Source organism: Erythrolamprus reginae, chromosome 2 (assembly GCF_031021105.1).
Source record: "Erythrolamprus reginae isolate rEryReg1 chromosome 2, rEryReg1.hap1, whole genome shotgun sequence".
Classification (NCBI taxonomy): domain Eukaryota; kingdom Metazoa; phylum Chordata; class Lepidosauria; order Squamata; family Dipsadidae; genus Erythrolamprus; species Erythrolamprus reginae.
The window spans coordinates 1,474,536-1,493,190 of record NC_091951.1 but is presented as its reverse complement, the minus strand read 5'-3'; the positions used below and the strand labels follow the sequence as shown (position 1 = coordinate 1,493,190).

General features: G+C 41.3%; 1 pseudogene; it reads left to right on the top strand.

Moving 5' to 3' along the window:
- The window catches only part of LOC139158420 (inter-alpha-trypsin inhibitor heavy chain H3-like), a 37,847-nt pseudogene that overhangs the window by 10,978 nt on the left and 8,214 nt on the right, over window positions 1–18,655 (top strand).

Here is an 18,655-nt window from a genome sequence, read left to right as displayed (position 1 = left end):
CAAAGTATTGGATTTCAGAAAAACAAATTTTAATGCAATGGGGGAATATTTAGATAATGAATTAAAGGGAGGGATAAAATGGCAGGAGCGAGCATCCAGTGGACTGTATTAAAAAAGGCCATCTTAAAAGCCACTGGACTGTATGTAAGACAAATAACTAAAGGTAAAAGGAAGAAGAAACCGCTATGGTTTAGCAATGATGTAAGGACTATAGTCAATGAAAAAAAGGCTGCCTATAGGAGGTACAAAGAGTCTGGAAGTATAGCTGATAGGGAGGTGTATAAAATGAGACAGAAGGAGGCAAAACAGATAATATATGCTGCTTAAGCCTCAAAAGAGGAAGAAATTGCCAAATCTCTAAAGAAGGGGGATAAAACCTTCTTCAGATATATTAGTGATAAGAAGAAGAAAAACTGCGGCATCACGAAGCTTAGTACCGGGAATAATACATGCATTAATGGGAATAAGGAGATCGCTGACCATTTCAATAGCTACTTCTGTTCAGTTTTCTCAAAAGACACCTTACAAAATAATACTAAAGAGGGATATAGCATTGCTTCCAGCTGTACAGATTCAGCTCCCGTGATCTTAGAAGCCGATGTCTTAGAAGAACTTGAACGATTAAAGATAAATAAGGCAATGGGTCCAGATGGCATCCACCCCAGAGTTCTTAAAGAACTCAGATCTGTCATTGCTACCCCCCTGACTGATTTGTTTAACCAATCCCTGTTAACAGGAGATGTTCCTGAGGATTGGAGAATGGCCAGTGTTGTGCCTATCCACAAGAAGGGCAGTAGAGAAGAAGCTGGTAACTACAGGCCAGTTAGCTTGACATCAGTTGTAGTTAAAATGATGGAGACTCTACTCAAAAAGAGGGTAAATCAGCACCTAAAAAACAATAACTTATTGGACCCAAATCAGCATGGCTTTACTGAAGGCAAATCATGTCAGACTAATCTCATTGATTTCTTTGACTATGTCACAAAGGTGTTGGATGAAGGTGGTGCCGTGGATATTGCCTACCTGGACTTCAGCAAAGCCTTTGATACGGTTCCACATAAAGAGCTGATAGATAAATTAGTGAAGATTGGACTTAATCCCTGGATAGTTCAATGGATTTGCAGCTGGCTGAAGCGTAGACATCAGAGAGTTATTGTTAATGGCGAGTATTCTGAACAGAGTCAGGTTACAAGTGGTGTGCCACAAGGGTCTGTTCTGGGTCCTATTCTTTTTAATATGTTTGTGAGTGACATAGGGGAAGGTTTGGTAGGGAAGGTTTGCCTATTTGCCGATGACTCTAAAGTGTGCAATAGGGTTGATATTCCTGGGGGCGTCTGTAATATGGTAAATGATTTAGCTTTACTAGATAAATGGTCAAAGCAATGGAAACTGCAGTTTAATGTTTCCAAATGTAAAATAATGCACTTGGGGAAAAAGAATCCTCAATCTGAGTATTGTATTGGCAGTTCTGTGTTAGCAAATACTTCAAAAGAAAAGGATTTAGGGGTAGTGATTTCTGACAGTCTCAAAATGGGTGAACAGTGCAGTCAGGCGGTAGGGAAAACAAGTAGGATGCTTGGCTGCATAGCTAGAGGAATAACAAGCAGGAAGAGGGAGATTATGATCCCGCTATATAGAATACTGGTGAGACCACATTTGGAATACTGTGTTCAGTTCTGGAGACCTCACCTACAAAAAGATATTGACAAAATTGAACGGGTCCAAAGACGGGCTACAAGAATGATGGAAGGTCTTAAGCATAAAACGTATCAGGAAAGACTTAATGAACTCAATCTGTATAGTCCGGAGGACAGAAGGAAAAGGGGGGACATGATCGAAACATTTAAATATATTAAAGGGTTAAATAAGGTCCAGGAGGGAAGTGTTTTTAATAGGAAAGTAAACACAAGAACAAGGGGACACAATCTGAAGTTAATTGGGGGTAAGATCAAAAGCAACATGAGAAAATATTATTTTACTGAAAGAGTAGTAGATCCTTGGAACAAACTTCCAGCAGATGTGGTAGATAAATCCACAGTAACTGAATTTAAACATACCTGGGATAAACATATATCCATCCTAAGATAAAATACAGAAAATAGTATAAGGGCAGACTAGATGGACCATGGGGTCTTTTTCTGCCGTCAGACTTCTATGTTTCTATGTTTCTATGTTAGCCGCCCCAAGTCTACGGAGAGGGGCGGCATAGAAATCAAATAAACTATTATTATTATTATTATTATTATTATTATTATTATTACATATATACATATCTACAAGCACAAAGTAGAAATAATCAACAAACCACACATAGCAAGCACAAAGCAAAATACACTCCCCCCTCAAGGTAAAGGCAAAAGGCAAATGCGCAATCCAGCGTCATCAACAGGAGAGAGTACTGGCGCCCTCTAAGGGCTAGCCAGCCAAAGTCCTTAAAGTGATATTACAACTGTAAAAATACAAACTACAATTGGCAGTTTAACATACACTGCAATCCCAAATATCAGTATGTACCACGTACTAACAGATCAGTATCCTGGATCTCTAATGCAAGCAAATCCTCTCCAGATTCTGCTTTCCTCCTTTGCTGAAATCTAAAATAAAGAATTATTCTTTTTTAAGGGCCACGTATCATTCAGGCCTACTATTGAACAACAACGAACCTGCGACAATTGTACAACTACTCTGCTACAAGGAGATTTTGTCATCAAGTATGATGTGAACAGAGATACTCCTAATAATTTACAGGTAACTCTCATTGTTTGTCTAATATATCAGCACAAAAACAAATCCAGACAAAAAAACCCTACCACAAACGAATACTCACTTGTTCAATATTTTTTAGGTAGTAAATGGATACTTTGTACACTTCTTTGCACCAAAAAACCTTGAACGTTTACCTAAGAACGTTGCCTTTGTAATTGATGTCAGTGGTTCCATGGGTGGAAGGAAAATTCAGCAAGTAAGTAAAAAAACACAAATCCTTGTAATATTGTTAAAAGGATGGTAAATTGTATGGCAGATAAAATCAGGCCCCGCAATCTTTTACTCCAAGTTATTTTTGCGTTGCAAGATTTATACATATAGTAAAATATGTAGCATAGTAATATAATTGAAATGTACACCTTCATCCTTAACTTTCAGCTAAGCCTTCGTTTATAGGTTTCGATTTAGGCCACGCCCCTTCCAAACCTGGGGCGCACCTTGTTCAAAACTGGGCTGCACCCATGGCGGGCGAATGTGCACGTGTCACTGCTCACAGTCACTCATGCCCTCATCACCTCGAGGCTCAACTACTGTAACGCTCTCTACATGGGGCGACCTTTGAAGAGTGTTCGGAAACTTCAGATCGTGCAGAATGCAGCTGCGAGAGCCGTCGTGGGCTTTCCCAAATATGCCCATGTTACACCAACACTCTGCGGCTTACATTGGCTGCCGATCAGTTTGCGGTCCCAATTCAAGTGTTGTTTTTGACCTATAAAGCCCTTCATGGCATCGGACCAGAATATCTCCGGGACCGCCTGCTGCCGCACGAATCCCAGTGACCAATTAGGTCGCACAGATTTGGCCTTCTCTGGGTCCCGTTGACAAAACAACGCCATCTGGTGGGACCCAGGGGAAGAGCCTTCTCTGTGGCGGCCCCGGCCCTCTGGAATCAACTCCCCCCCCCGGAGATTAGGACTGCCCCCACCCTCCTTGCCTTTCGCAAACTCCTAAAAACCCAGCTTTGCTGCCAGGCATGGGGGAATTGATTCCCCTCAGCCTCTCGGTTTTGTGTATGGTTTGTTTGGGTTGTATGAGTGTTTTTAATCAAGGGTTTTTAACTGTTTTGCTTTTTAATCATTGGGTTTGTATTTTGTATTTCTGTTGCGAGCCGCTCCGAGTCTTCGGAGACGGGTGGCATACAAATCTAATAAATAATAGTAAAAAAATAATATTGTGGACTTAGGAGCTGATAGCTTCTGCCACATAACAACCAACTTAACTTGCCATTCAAATATGCTAAACTCCTCCCAAACAAAACGTTGATTATTGGCAGTAGGGAACTACATTTTTTAACTAACCAGGAAATTTTAAAAAAAGAATTGTTTTCAATTGGCTAATAAACTATAATAAATTAATAAACCATATAGTTTATTATATAAACTATAACAAATTAATAAACCATTAGACCCTAGCCCCTTGGCCAGCAGAAATGAATTATTTTAAGTGTTATTAGAGTTTTTAAAGTTTTTAAGCTATATTAATTTAATTTGTTAGATACGTATATTGTATATTGTTTTGATATGTTATGAGCTGCCCCGAGTCCTCAGAGAGGGGCAGCATACAAATCCAATAAATAAATAAATAAATTGGCAAGAAAAGTTCATAGCGATATAATGTGCTGGTATAGATAGTTCACTTAGCCAAAAGGAACGCAGGATTTATTTATTACTTTATTTATTTATTTTGTCAAAATACACATTGAAGAGAATAGATATGTAGTAATATAGGTAAGGAAAAGAATAGAAGAAAAGATATAGAAGTATAGGTGAACATTTATTTATTTGTTTGTTTGTTTGTTTGTTTGTTTGTTTGTTTGTTTGTTTGTTTGTTTGTTTGTTCGTTCGTTTGTTTGTTTGTTTGTTTGTTTGTATGCCACCCCTTCTCCGCAGACTCGGGGCGGCTAACAACATATTTGAAAGGAAGAAAAGATAAATGAGATAAGGAGAGACAATTGGACAGGGGACGGAAGGCCCGCTGGTGCACTTATGCATGCCCCTTACTGACCTCTAAGGAACCTGGAGAGGTCAATCGTGGAGAGTCTGAGGGAGAAATGTTGGGGGTTAGGGGTTGACACTACTGAGTCCGGTAATGAGTTCCACGCTTCGACAAATCAGTTGCTGAAGTCATATTTTTTACAGTCAAGTTTGGAGCGGTTAATATTAAGTTTTGAATCTGTTGTGTGCTCTTGTGTTGTTGTGGTTGAAGGTGAAGTAGTCATTGACAGGTAGAACGTTGCAGCATATGATCTTGTGGGCAATGCTTAGATCGTGTTTTAGGCGACTATGGAATAACCTCTGGAACACTGTAGCTAGACTGGATTATGGAGCAGGATCCTTTGTGGAGGGTTGAGAGGTGACTCAAATACTTTTTTAAAAAATAATTCCAGGCAAGGGAAGCCTTGACCAAAATAGTGGAAGACTTAAAAGAAGAAGATCACTTTAATATCATCCTGTTTGAAAGTTCAATTTCAAAATGGAAAGATCACTTAGTTCAAGCTACTCCAGAGAATGTGAAGCAGTCAAAGGAATTTATTCAACAAATAACTGATTTGGGACGTAAGTAGAAAAAGAAAGAAAAATTAAAGTTAAATTGCTATATTATGATGATAAGTTTAAAATAAAATGGCTGCACTAAAAACATTGAATTAAAAAAAAAAATTGATTTTTTTTAAAAAAATATTTGAATCCTCATTTTCACATTTTTTAAAAAATGAAACCCTTCTTTCACTTTTTAGTAACAAATTATCATGATGGTTTAATGACTGGCATTGAAATGCTGAATAAAGCTCATGAATTGAAATCTGTCCCGGAAAGAAGTGCCTCTCTGGTTATCACATTATCTGATGGGGCTGCAAATGTAGGTAAGTAGAATAAGATCACTATTCAGTCTCCTTGTTTTCACATAGTTTTCGCCACACTATATTAGACGCCTGGAGGCGTCTGTAATATGGTAAATGATTTAGCTTTACTAGATAAATGGTCAAAGCAATGGAAACTGCAGTTTAATGTTTCCAAATGTAAAATAATGCACTTGGGGAAAAGGAATCCTCAATCTGAGTATTGCATTGGCAGTTCTGTGTTAGCAAATACTTCAGAAGAAAAGGATTTAGGGGTAGTGATTTCTGACAGTCTCAAAATGGGTGAGCAGTGCAGTCAGGCGGCAGGGAAAGCAAGTAGGATGCTTGGCTGCATAGCTAGAGGTGTAACAAGCAGGAAGAGGGAGATTATGATCCCGCTATATAGAGTGCTGGTGAGACCACATTTGGAATAATACTGTGTTCAGTTCTGGAGACCTCACCTACAAAAAGATATTGACAAAATTGAAGGGGTCCAAAGACGGGCTACAAGAATGGCGGAAGGTCTTAAGCATAAAACGTATCAGGAAAGACTTCATGGACTCAATCTGTATAGTCTGGAGGACAGAAGGAAAAGGGGGGACATGATCGAAACATTTAAATATATTAAAGGGTTAAATAAGGTCCAGGAGGGAAGTGTTTTTAATAGGAAAGTGAACACAAGAACAAGGGGACACAATCTGAAGTTAGTTGGGGGAAAGATCAAAGGCAACATGAGAAAATATTATTTTACTGAAAGAGTAGTAGATCCTTGGAACAAACTTCCAGCAGACGTGGTTGGTAAATCCACAGTAACTGAATTTAAACATGCCTGGGATAAACATATATCCATTGTAAGATAAAATACAGGAAATAGTATAAGGGCAGACTAGATGGACCACGAGGTCTTTTTCTGCCGTCAGTCTTCTATGTTTCTAAGAAAATATATATGATATATGAGATAAGGAGAGACAATTGGACAGGGGACGAAAGGCACACCAGTGCACTTATATACGCCCCTTACTGGCCTCTTAGGAACATGGAGAGGTTGATCGTGGAGAGTCTAAGGGAGAAGTGTTGGGAGTTAGGGGTTGACACAATTGAGTCCGGTAATGAGTTCCATGCTTCGACAACTCGATTGTTAAAGTCATATTTTTTACAGTCAAGTTTGGAGCGGTTCATATTAAATTTGAATCTGTTGCGTGCTCTTGTGTTGTTGCGGTTGAAGCTGAAGTAGTCATTGACTGGTAGGACGTTGCAGCATATGATCTTGTGGGCAATACGTATATCGTGTTTTAGGTGCCGTAGTTCTAGGCTTTCTAGGCCCAGGATTGTTAGTCTATTTTCGTAGGATATTCTGTTTCGAGTGGAGGAGGGAAGGGCTCTTCTGGTGAAATATCTTTATTAAACTTGTATGGTGCTCCACTCTGAGGACCCGGAGTGGCTCACAACATGCAACACAAAACAATGTGTATGCAAATCTAATAGTTAAAGCAGTAAGCTAAAAATCTCATTACGTTAAAAAAAACAGTCAGTCTAATAAATCACATTCACACATAACATTTAACGGTCAGAGAAGAAGGGGGCATGGTCTAGCTGCCCCATGCCTGGCGACATGGGTCTTGCGAAAGCTGAGGTGGGTGGGGGCAGTGTGAATCTCTGGAGGGAGCTGATTCCAGAGGGCCAGGGCTGCCACAGAGAAGGCTCTTCCCTTAGGCCTTGCCAGATGACATTGTCTGGTCGGCGGGACCTGGAGAAGGCCAACTCTGTGGGACCTTATCGGCTGCTGGGACTCATGTGGCAGAAGGCGGTCCCGTAAGTAATCTGGTCCGATGCCATGTACGGCTTTATAGGTCATCATCAACACTTTGAATTATGTCCAGAAACCAATTGGCAGCCAATGTAGGCCGTGGAGTGTTGGAGAGATATGGGTGTATCTGGGAAGACCCATGACGGTTCACGTGGCCACATTCTGCATGATTTGAAGTTTCCAAACACTCTTCAAAGGTAGCCCCATGTAAAGAGCATTGCAGTAGTCGAATCTCATTCATTCATTCATTCATTCATTCATTCATTCATTCATTCATTCATTTGATTTTTTTGCCGCCCTTCTCCTTAGACTCAGGGCGGCTTACAACATGTTAGCAATAGCACTTTTTTCAACAGCTAGGCGAGGTGTTGAGGGCATGAGTGACTGTGAGCAAGGACTCCCTGTCCAAATAGGGCCGCAACTGGTGCACCAGGCAAACCTGGGCAAATGCCCCCTTCACTACAGCCCAAATATGGTGTTCTAATGTCAGCTGTGGATCGAGGAGGACGCCCAAGTTGCGGACCCTCTCTGAGGAGGTCAGTGATTCCCCCCCCCAGGATAATGGATGGACAGATGGGATTGTCCTTGGGAGGCCAAACCCACAGCCACTCCGTCTTGTCAGGGTTGCGTTTGAGCCTGTTGGCACCCATCCAGACCCTAACAGCCTCTAGGCACTGGAACATCACTTCCACTGCTTCGCCGAGTGGACACGGGGTGGAGATGTACAACTGGGTGTCATCAGCATACTGATGGCACCTCACTCCATGTCCTTGGATGATCTCACCCAACGGTTTCATGAGGAGAGGTCGCAATGGCGCAATTCGGTCAAGAGCCTCCGCTGCAGCCCTATTCCAGGCCGCAGCAAGAGACTCTGCTGAGCTGTGGACGAGTGGATCCGGTAAAACCCCAAGCGCCCTCTGAAAGCCCTCTGGGTCCATCAGGTGTCTGGGGCGGAACCTCCTAAACGGTTCCGCCTCCCTACGGGGGAGGATTGGAGCCAGGAAATCAAGCTGTAGTAGGAAATGGTCTGACCATGACAAAGGCAATACTTCTAAGCCCCTTAGTCTCAGACCATTACTCAGTTGCTCCGAGACGAATACCATGTTGGGTGTGTGTCCCCCCCTGTGAGTCGGACCCTGAACTACTTGAGTCAGGTCCATGGCTGTCATGGTGGCCATGAACTCCTGTGCTAACCCAGAGGAACCGCTGAGTGACGGCAAATTGAAGTCCCCAGGCCAATAAATCCGGGGAACTCCACCGCCAACCCGGCCACCTCCTCAAACAGCACAGGCAGGGCTGTTGACACGCAGCTGGGAGGCAGGTACGTGTGTAACAAGCCCACCTGAACCCCTAAGTCCAATTTCACAAGGAGGGACACACAACCCGCAATCTCAGGGGCAACGAGTCTACGTAGGCAAACGTTCTCCTTGGCTACAATAGCCACTCCTCCTCCCCTTCCCTGGGGTCGAGGCTGATGCCATACCCGAAACCCGGCTGGGCAAATTTCCAAGAGAGGAACTCCTCCCTCTGGGCCCAGCCAGGTTTTGGTCACACATGCCAAGTCGGCCTTCTCATCCATGATCAAATCCCGGATGAGGAGAGCTTTATTTACCACCGACCTGGCATTGAGTATCAGCAGCTTGAGCCCAGGGCCCAGATTATACTCATCACCAGTACCCCGGGTTGAGTTCACGGGACCGGAACAAGGGACCGCTTTTAAGAGTTGTAGATTACAGGATAATTTTTTTCTGAAACCAAATTGTTTATTGGAAAGTAGATTATTAGCTTCAAGGTGGAGTGTAATGGATTGATTTATGATTGATTCCATGATTTTAGAGGTGACATAATGCAAAGAGATAGGTCTGTAATTTTCAAAGCTGATTGGATCTCCTTTTTTGAAACATAGAAACATAGAAACATAGAAGTCTGACGGCAGAAAAAGACCTCAAGGTCCATCTAGTCTGCCCTTATACTATTTTCTGTATTTTATCTTAGGATGGATATATGTTTATCCCAGGCATGTTTAAATTCAGTTACTGTGGATTTATCTACCACATCTGCTGGAAGTTTGTTCCAAGGATCTACTACTCTTTCAGTAAAATAATATTTTCTCATGTTGCTTTTGATCTTTCCCCCAACTAACTTCAGATTGTGTCCCCTTGTTCTTGTGTTCACTTTCCTATTAAAAACACTTCCCTCCTGGACCTTATTTAACCCTTTAATATATTTAAATGTTTCGATCATGTCCCCCCTTTTCCTTCTGTCCTCCAGACTATACAGATTGAGTTCATTAAGTCTTTCCTGATACGTTTTATGCTTAAGACCTTCCACCATTCTTGTAGCCCGTCTTTGGACCCGTTCAATTTTGTCAATATCTTTTTGTAGGTGAGGTCTCCAGAGGTCTCCAGAACTTGAAGATAGGGATGACTGTGGCAAGTGACCATAGTGTGGGTAGGGAGCTAGTACTGAACTTTTAAGACTTTATTTATTTTTATTTATTTTATTTATTTATTTTGTCCAATACACAATGAGGCTTTTAGTGAGTATATATCTATATACACATAGTAAAATACATGATGAAAGTTATAGAGGAGATACTCATAGTAAAATATATCTAAGAAATAATAGAAAAGAAGGTATAGTAATAGAACATTTCAATGAAAGAATAGAAGAGATATAGGAATAGAAGAAAGGTATAGGAGATATAGGAGAGCAATAGGACAGGGGACGGAAGGCACTCTAGTGCACTTGTACTCGCCCCTTACTGACCTCTTAGGAATCTGGAGAGGTCAACCGTAGATAATGTATGGGTAAAGTGTTGAGGGTTTGGGGATGACACTATGGAGTCCGGTAATGAGTTCCATGCTTCGACAACTCGGTTACTGAAGTCATATTTTTTACAGTCAAGTTTGGAGCGGTTAATATTAAGTTTAAATCTGTTGTGTGCTCTTGTATTGTTGCGGTTGAAGCTGAAGTAGTTGCCAACAGGCAGGACGTTGCAGCATGTGATCTTGTGGGCAATACGTAGATCTTGTTTAAGGCGTCCTAGTTCTAAGCTTTCTAGGCCCAGGATTGAAAGTCTAGTCTCGTAGGGTATTCTGTTTCGAGTGGAGGAGTGAAGGGCTCTTCTGGTGAAGTATCTTTGGACATTTCCAAGGGTGTTAATATCTGAGATGCGATATGGGTTCCAAACAGATGAGCTGTATTCAAGGATGGATCTGGCAAAAGTTTTGTAAGCTCTGGTAAGTAGTGTGAGATTGCCAGAGCAGAAGCTACGTAGGATTAGGTTTACAACTCTTGAGGCCTTCTTGGCTATATTGTTGCAGTGGGCTTTGGCACTTAAATCTTTTGTTATTAGTATACCAAGGTCTTTAACCGAGTGGGGATTATCTGTGATAATTTGATTATTCAGTTCGTATTTGGAGTTCAGATTCTTCTTCCCAGAGCATTTGCTAGCTGAGATTTGGAGTTGACTTCAACCCTCAGAATTCTCCAGCCAGCTGTATTCTGGGAGTTGAAGTAACCAGACCTTAAAGTTGCCACGTGTGGGGACCCCTGTTGTAGAGACTTGTATTAAAGTTACAGGGTTACTCTGTCCACAAACACATTTCAGATCATTGTACTATGTAACTGTGCTTTGTGATCTTTCCTGTGCAGGTGTAACAGATTCCAGACAGGTTGAAGAAAATGCTAAGAATGCAACAAAAGGAAAATATCCTATATACAATCTTGGATTTGGTCATTCTGTGGATTATGCATTTTTAGAGAGAATAGCAACAGGAAACAATGGTGTCGCTCGCCGCATCTTTGAAGACTCAGATGCAGCCTTACAACTACAGGTAGAAGAACAAGCACATGAAAGGTTGATATTTATATTTATGATGAAATATTTCTGCAGCAGAGAAAGGACACTGAGAACAAGCTATGGTAACAACACTGCCCTTACTTGGATTCAAACATGCAAAAAAATCCAGATGTGTTCTCTTCTCCCCCACTTACCTCAATTTCCTGTTTGCCATCTCAAAATTGTAGGAATTACAGTGGTACCTCGACATACAAGTTTAATTCGTTCCAGACCCGAGCTCGTAAGTTGATCAACTTGTATCTCAAACGAATGCCTTTAGACTTTGTTTTTCGCGCCGAGATAATGGAAGCAAGGAGATTCTTGTGCCACCTAGTGGAAGCTCGGCTTGTATCCCGAATTTGAGCTCAGGTGTTGAACAGAAATTTCGCTCGCGTCGCGGCTCGTAACTTGGAATACTCGCATGTGGAGCAGCTCGTATCTAGAGGTACCACTGTCTACTCCAAATGAAGTTTAGTAGCAGCTTCTATTGGTCATGATATGTATTGATTCTCCAACAGAGCAGCATGGTGGTGTAGCAGTGAAGACACTCACCTCCCATTTGGAAGGTTTAGAGTTCAATCCTAGGTAGTGGCAGATATTTCTTGCCCAAAGAAAAATATGAGGGTCACCCAGAAAGTAATGCACCACATTTTTTTCTTCAACAATTATTTATTGAGCACAATGAAACTTACACACAAGAAAGTGTTCTGTCGGGCTCTCTGGTAGAATCCTCCCAAAAATTCATAGGTACAAATTTCAGACACACACACACACGTGTTTGAAAATTCAAAACAATGTTCTTTATAATGAAAATTCACTTAACCTAAGCCCTCTTTTGGTATAGCAAAGAACACTCGTCTCCAAACAAACTGGTAATTTGTACAAGTCCCTTATCAGTTCTGTGATACTTGGCTTGCAGCTGGGAGGCAATTCACAGTCCTTCTTCTTTCACAAAGTGAAACACACTTGGCTCTGGTTTAGTTTCAAAGTGGGGAAAAATCAGCACACAAAAGGTCGAAGTCAGTAAAGCAGTCACGAAACACAACGATCAGATAATCCTCCACAATGGCCAAACCCACAGTCTGCTCTTTATAGAAGCCTCACTAATGACCACAGCCCCACCCAACCACAGGTGGCCTCATTTTCTGTGATAATAATCTCTCAGTTGTTGTTGCCTATCCATCGCTCTCCGCATGCGTGGTTGTATCATTAACTCTTGTTCTGAATCCAAGATGGAGCTAGAAAATTGATCACCTTCTGAGCTGTCTGCCCCACTCTCCTCCTCCCTGTCACTCATGTCTTCTTGGTCAGAGGAGCCTTCATAGGCAGATTCCACCGGGGGCAAAACAGGCCTGCAGCATGTGGATGTCTCCCCACATCCACAGTCCTTGGGGCAGGAGCTGGGCCAGAGCTAACCACAACAAAAAGAAGGAGGTTTCTTCTACACTCCCTATTGCTCCACGTAATCTCCGTCCCGTTCTATGGCCTTTCTCCAGCAAGACACAAGGGCGTGGATGCCCTGTCGGTACACTCCTTGTTCTGGTTACGAAGCCATTTCTGCACTGCCGAACCATCTTCTAATGGCCTCACCCTCTGTGCCCAGTGATTAACTACTTCTGTCAACTGCAGATTCTCCATAAACTCTACCCAAACATTTGTGAATGTTCCCAACAGTTTCTTTCTCTGCAGTGAGAAATGCAATGACGACACACTGCTTCTAACGTACATCACTTAAAGACACCATTTCAAAACACTGCTACAGCTACACGTATTTTGATTTTGAGAATAAATACCCTTTGGGTCTTACAGTTTATAATAACCCTAACATCTGTTTTGTTCCCAGGGGTTTTACGATGAAGTAGCCAATCCTCTGCTTACTGAAGTGGAGTTAGACTATAAGGAAAATGCCATCTCGGATTTGACTCAAAATAGTTTTAAACATTATTATGATGGCTCTGAAATAGTCGTGGCTGGACGGATTACAGACAACGACCTCAACAGTATCACAGCAGAAGTAAAGGCTCAAGGGGTAGGTATCGTTGAAGTCCAACATTCCCCAAGATACAAGGCTTTGGTAAGGCCACCTTGGAATACTGCATTCAGTTTCGATTGCCACGATGCAAAAAGGATTTTATTTTTATTTATTTATTTTATCCAATACACAATGAGGGTTTTAGTGGGTATATATACACATAGTAAAATACATGATGAAGGTTATAGAGGAGATACTCATAGTAAAATATATCTAAGAAAGAATAGAAAAGAAGGTATAGGAATAGAACATATCAATGAAAGAATAGAAGAAGTGATATAGGAATAGAAGAAAGGAATAGGAGATATAGGAGAGCAATAGGACAGGGGACGGAAGGCACTCTAGGGCACTTGTATTCACCCTTACTGACCTCTTAGGAATCTGGATAGGTCAACCGTGGATAATCTAAGGGTAAAGTGTTGGGGGTTTGGGGATGACACTTTGGAGTCCGGTAATGAGTTCCACGCTTCGACAACCCGATTGTTAAAGTCATATTTTTTACAGTCAAGTTTGGAGCGGTTAATGTTAAATTTGAATCTGTTGCGTGCACTTGTGTTGTTGTGGTTGAAGCTGAAGTAGTCATTGACCGGTAGGACGTTGCAGCATATGATCTTGTGGGCAATACTCAAATCGTGTTTTAGGCGCTGTAGTTCGAGGCTTTCTAGCCCAGGATTGTAAGTCTATTTTCGTAGGGTCTTCTGTTTCGAGTGGAGGAGTGAAGGGCTCTTCTGGTGAAATATCTTTGGACGTTTTCAAGGGTGTTAATGTCGAGATGTGGTATGGGCTCCAGACATGAGCTGTATTCTAGGATTGGTCTGGCAAAAGTTTTGTAGGCTCTGGTGAGTAGTGTGAGATTGCCGGAGCAGAAGCTACGTAGGATCAGGTTTACAACTCTTGAAGCCTTTTTGGCGATATGTTGCAGTGGGCTTTAGCACTTAGGTCATTCGATATTAGTATTCCAAGGTCACTTCCACCATCTGTTGCTTAATAAATATAGAAATAAACACCTGTATAAAAGGGTACTGTTGAAAAATTGTAGTGAAATTATAAATCCAATCCTTTTCTTTCATCTAGGCACTAAGTGAGGTGACTTATACCGAACAAGCTGATGTTGAGGAAACAAACAAAGCTTTTGAAGAGCAACAATACATATTTGGAGAATATATTGAGAGATTCTGGGCTTACCTCACCATTCAACAACTTCTAGAAGCACGGTAATGTGGGACTTTTTCAACTGTGAGATTACTCCAGAGACATCCTTGAGGAGCAGTGAATCAATCACTTTGAATCACTTTTTTTGAAAAAGATTATACCTTAGGAAAAATTAGTTTCATTAGTTACATTCAATAATGCCTGGAATGGACTAGTAGCTATTCATCATAGAAACATAGAAGTCTGACAGCAGAAAAAGACCTCATGGTCCATGTAGTCTGCCCTTATACTATTTTCTGTATTTTATCTTAGGATGGATCTATGTTTATCCCAGGCATGTTTAAATTCAGTTCCTGTGGATTTACCAACCATGTCCGCTGAAAGTTTGTTCCAAGGATCTACTACAGTTTCAGTCAAATAATATTTCCTCACGTTGCTTTTGATCTTTCCCCCAACTAACTTCAGATTGTGTCCCCTTGTTCTTGTGTTCACTTTCCTATTAAAAAACACTTCCCTCCTGGACCTTATTTAACCCTTTGCCATGTTTAATGTTTCGATCATGTCCCCCCTTTTCCTTCTGTCCTCCAGACTGTACAGATGAGTTCATGAAGTCTTTCTGATATCATTTTTGGCCTGTAGTTGATTTGATCTTTTGGCCTAAGTTAAATTGCATCACATAATGCAAGATAATTATTTCAGGTTTTGTAACTTTCCATAGAGTTTGATGAGTTTAGTTTTAAGTCCCAGTTATCTCTTTCTTCTTTCAGGAGACAAGGTTTTTTTGTTTCCAAAGTATTCATGCGTGTTGGATTTTGTGTGTGTTTGATTAATTACTTTGTTCCTGGGTGGCTCGAGGCCAGGCAGAACAACGAGGCTCATATATTATTTATTTTAATATTTAGAATAATTTACAGTATGTTTTTGCACTACAGGGGTAGAAGAATACTGAAAAATTAATATTATCATGGTTAAAACGGTGTCTAAATGCTTGTCCAATGTACTTGCTTTTAGGTCTCTAACACAGGGAGAGGAAAAGGAAAATATTACTGCTAAAGCCCTGGAGTTGTCTCTGAAATATAAGTTTGTGACTCCATTAACATCCATGGTGGTCACAAAGCCGGAGGACAATGAAGAAAAGGAAGCAGTTGCAGATAAACCCATAGAAGGTACAGATATTGACATAAGGACATCAGTCTATCTGGCGTCTAGTGGTTTGGGGCCAATATTCAAAATATTTACAGTGAACTAGTCAAGAAGATCCTGGAGAATATCCTGAACGTTGGTATGCTTTCCCCCTTAAATTGGGATAGGAAAGCATGGGTTTTGTGGTGTGTGCTGTTCAGCAGCATCTTCAAAAGGCCAAGAGGGAGCAGATTGATGTCAGCAGCATCGCTTTTGACCCCCTCAGAGGGGGTCCGCAACTTGGGCGTCCTCCTCGATCCACAGCTGACATTGGACCATCATCTTTTGGCTGGGGCGAGGGGGGCGTTTGCCCAGGGTCGCCTGGTGCACCAGGTGCAGCCCAATCTGGACAAGGAGTCTCTACTCACATTCACTCATGCCCTCATTACCTCGAGATTCAACTCCTGCAATGCTCTAACCAGAGCATACAAAACGTTTCGCCAGACCAATCCTTGAATACAGCTCATCTGTCTGGAACCCACACCACATTTCAGACATAAACATTCTAGAAAGTGTCCAGAGATACTTTACTAGAAGAGCCCTCCACTCCTCCACTCGCAACAGAATCTCCTATGCAACTAGACTTACAATCCTAGGTTTAGAAAGCTTAGAACTTAAGGGGCGTGCATAAGTGCACCTTTGCGCCTACCGTTCCTGTCCTAATGTCTTTTTAATCTTTTCTATCTCTACTCAGTGATACCTCGTCTTACGAACTTAATTGGTTCCAGGCTGAGGTTCGTAAGGTGAAAAGTTCGTAAGACGAAACAATGTTTCCCATAGGAATCAATGGAAAAGCCAATAATGCGGGCAAGCACATTAGAAAATCCAAAACATTAAGGCTTTAAAAAAAAAAGTGGGGGGGCAGACTAAGCTGAGGCGAACGGAGTTGGGGGAGGGACAGCGAGAGGTGGCAGTCCCACGAAGCAAGGCGAAAAGAGCCTCTCTTGAGCTCCATGGGTCTTTCCTCCTGTTTTTGCCACCCCGTTCTGCTCATTTTCCCCACACCTTTCTCCTCTCTTGAGCTCCATGGGTCCCTCCGTTTTTGCCCACCCTGTCCTGATCATTTCTCCCACACCTTTCTCCTCTCTTGAGCTCCATGAGTCTTTTCCCCATGCAGTTTGGAAGCAGCGCTGGCAAAAATGAAGGAATTGAGGAGCCTTGGGAAATCCAGCAGCTGCTCGGGTTCGTAAGGTGAAAATAGTTCGGAATAAGAGGCAAAAAAATCTTAAACACTGGGTTCGTATCATGAAAAGTTCGTATGAAGAGGGGTTCATAAGAAGAGGTATCACTGTATTATGTTAAACATACAATACAATATTATATTTATATGACAATTAAAATAATAAAATAAAATAAAACTACGTCGCCTTAAACATGACCTAAGCATAGCCCATAAAATCATCTGCTATAATGTCCTTCCTCTCAACAACTACTTCAACTTCAACCACAACAACACCCGAGCACACAACAGATACAAACTTAAAATAAATCGCTCTAAACTCGACTGCAGGAAATACAACTTTAGTAACCGAGTAGTTGATGCATGGAACTCACTGCCAGACTCTGTAGTATCGTCACATAACCCCCAAAACTTTACCCTTAGACTGTCCACTGTTGACCTCACTTGATTCCTTAAGAGGTCAGTAAGGGGCCTGCATAAGTGCACCAGAGGGCCTTCTGTCCCCTGTCCTTATGTCTCTCTCTCACTAGTATCGTGTATATAAATATTATTATATCTTTGTATACCACCAATACGTAAGTGACCAAACAAACAAACAAACAAACAAATAAAGCTTTAAAAATTAAAGAAAAAAGATGGCAGTGCCTGAAAGACTGGAACCGGAGCAGTTGTGTGCAAATTGCACAATCTGGTGGCCACCACCGATGTGCAGTCACTTACCGCACTGGTAGCAACCCATCCCTAGTTCTATTAAGTTTATTTTATTTATTTATTTATTTTGTCCAATACATAATACACATTGAAGAGAAAGAAATGTAATAATATAAGTAAAGAAAAGAATAGAAGAAAATATATAAAAGTATAGGTGAACATATTTGAAAGGAAGAAAAGATACATGAGATAAGGAGAGACAACTGGACAGGGACGGAAGGCCCACTGGGGCACTTATGCACGCCCCTTACTGACCTCTAAGGAACCTGGAGAGGTCAATCGTGGAGAGTCTAAGGGAAAATGTTGGGGGTTAGGGGTTATTATCTGCTCACCTCACCACAGTTGTTCTTTCAGTTGATCCATCCCTTCTCAACGACCGGTTAGGTCCCACAGAGTTGGGCCTTCTCCGGGTCCCGTCGACTAAACAATGTCATTTGGCGGGACCCAGGAAAAGAGCCTTCTCTGTGGCAGCCCCGACCCTCTGGAACCAGCTCCCCCCAGATATCAGAGTTGCCCCCACCCTCCTTGCCTTTCGCAAGCTCCTTAAAACCCACCTCTGTCGTCAGGCATGGGGGGATTGAAATTTTCTCCCTTCCCCCTAGGCTTATAGAATTTATACATGGTATGCTTGTTGGTATGATTGGTCTCTTAAATTGGGGGTTTTAAGATTATTTTTAATATTAGATTTGTTACATTGTCTTCTTTATTGTTGTTAGCTGCCCCGAGTCTTCGGAGAGGGGCGGCATACAAATCTAATACATACATAAATACATAAATAAATAAATAAATACATAAATACATAAATACATAAATACATAAATACATAAATACATAAATACATAAATACATAAATACATAAATACATAAATACATAAATACATAAATACATAAATACATAAATACATAAATACATAAATACATAAATACATAAATACATAAATACATAAATACATAAATACATAAATACATAAATACATAAAGTTGTAGCACACTGAAATGAAAGAATTGCAAACTGAAATGTATCGTCCCTGTCAGGTGACATTTATCTCTGGAAGAATTAAAGGAAATAAAATCTTGATGCTGCTGCTTTGCTAAATAACGGCATGAAGTGAATCAAGGGAGGAAGGGAAGGGGGTGATTTTATG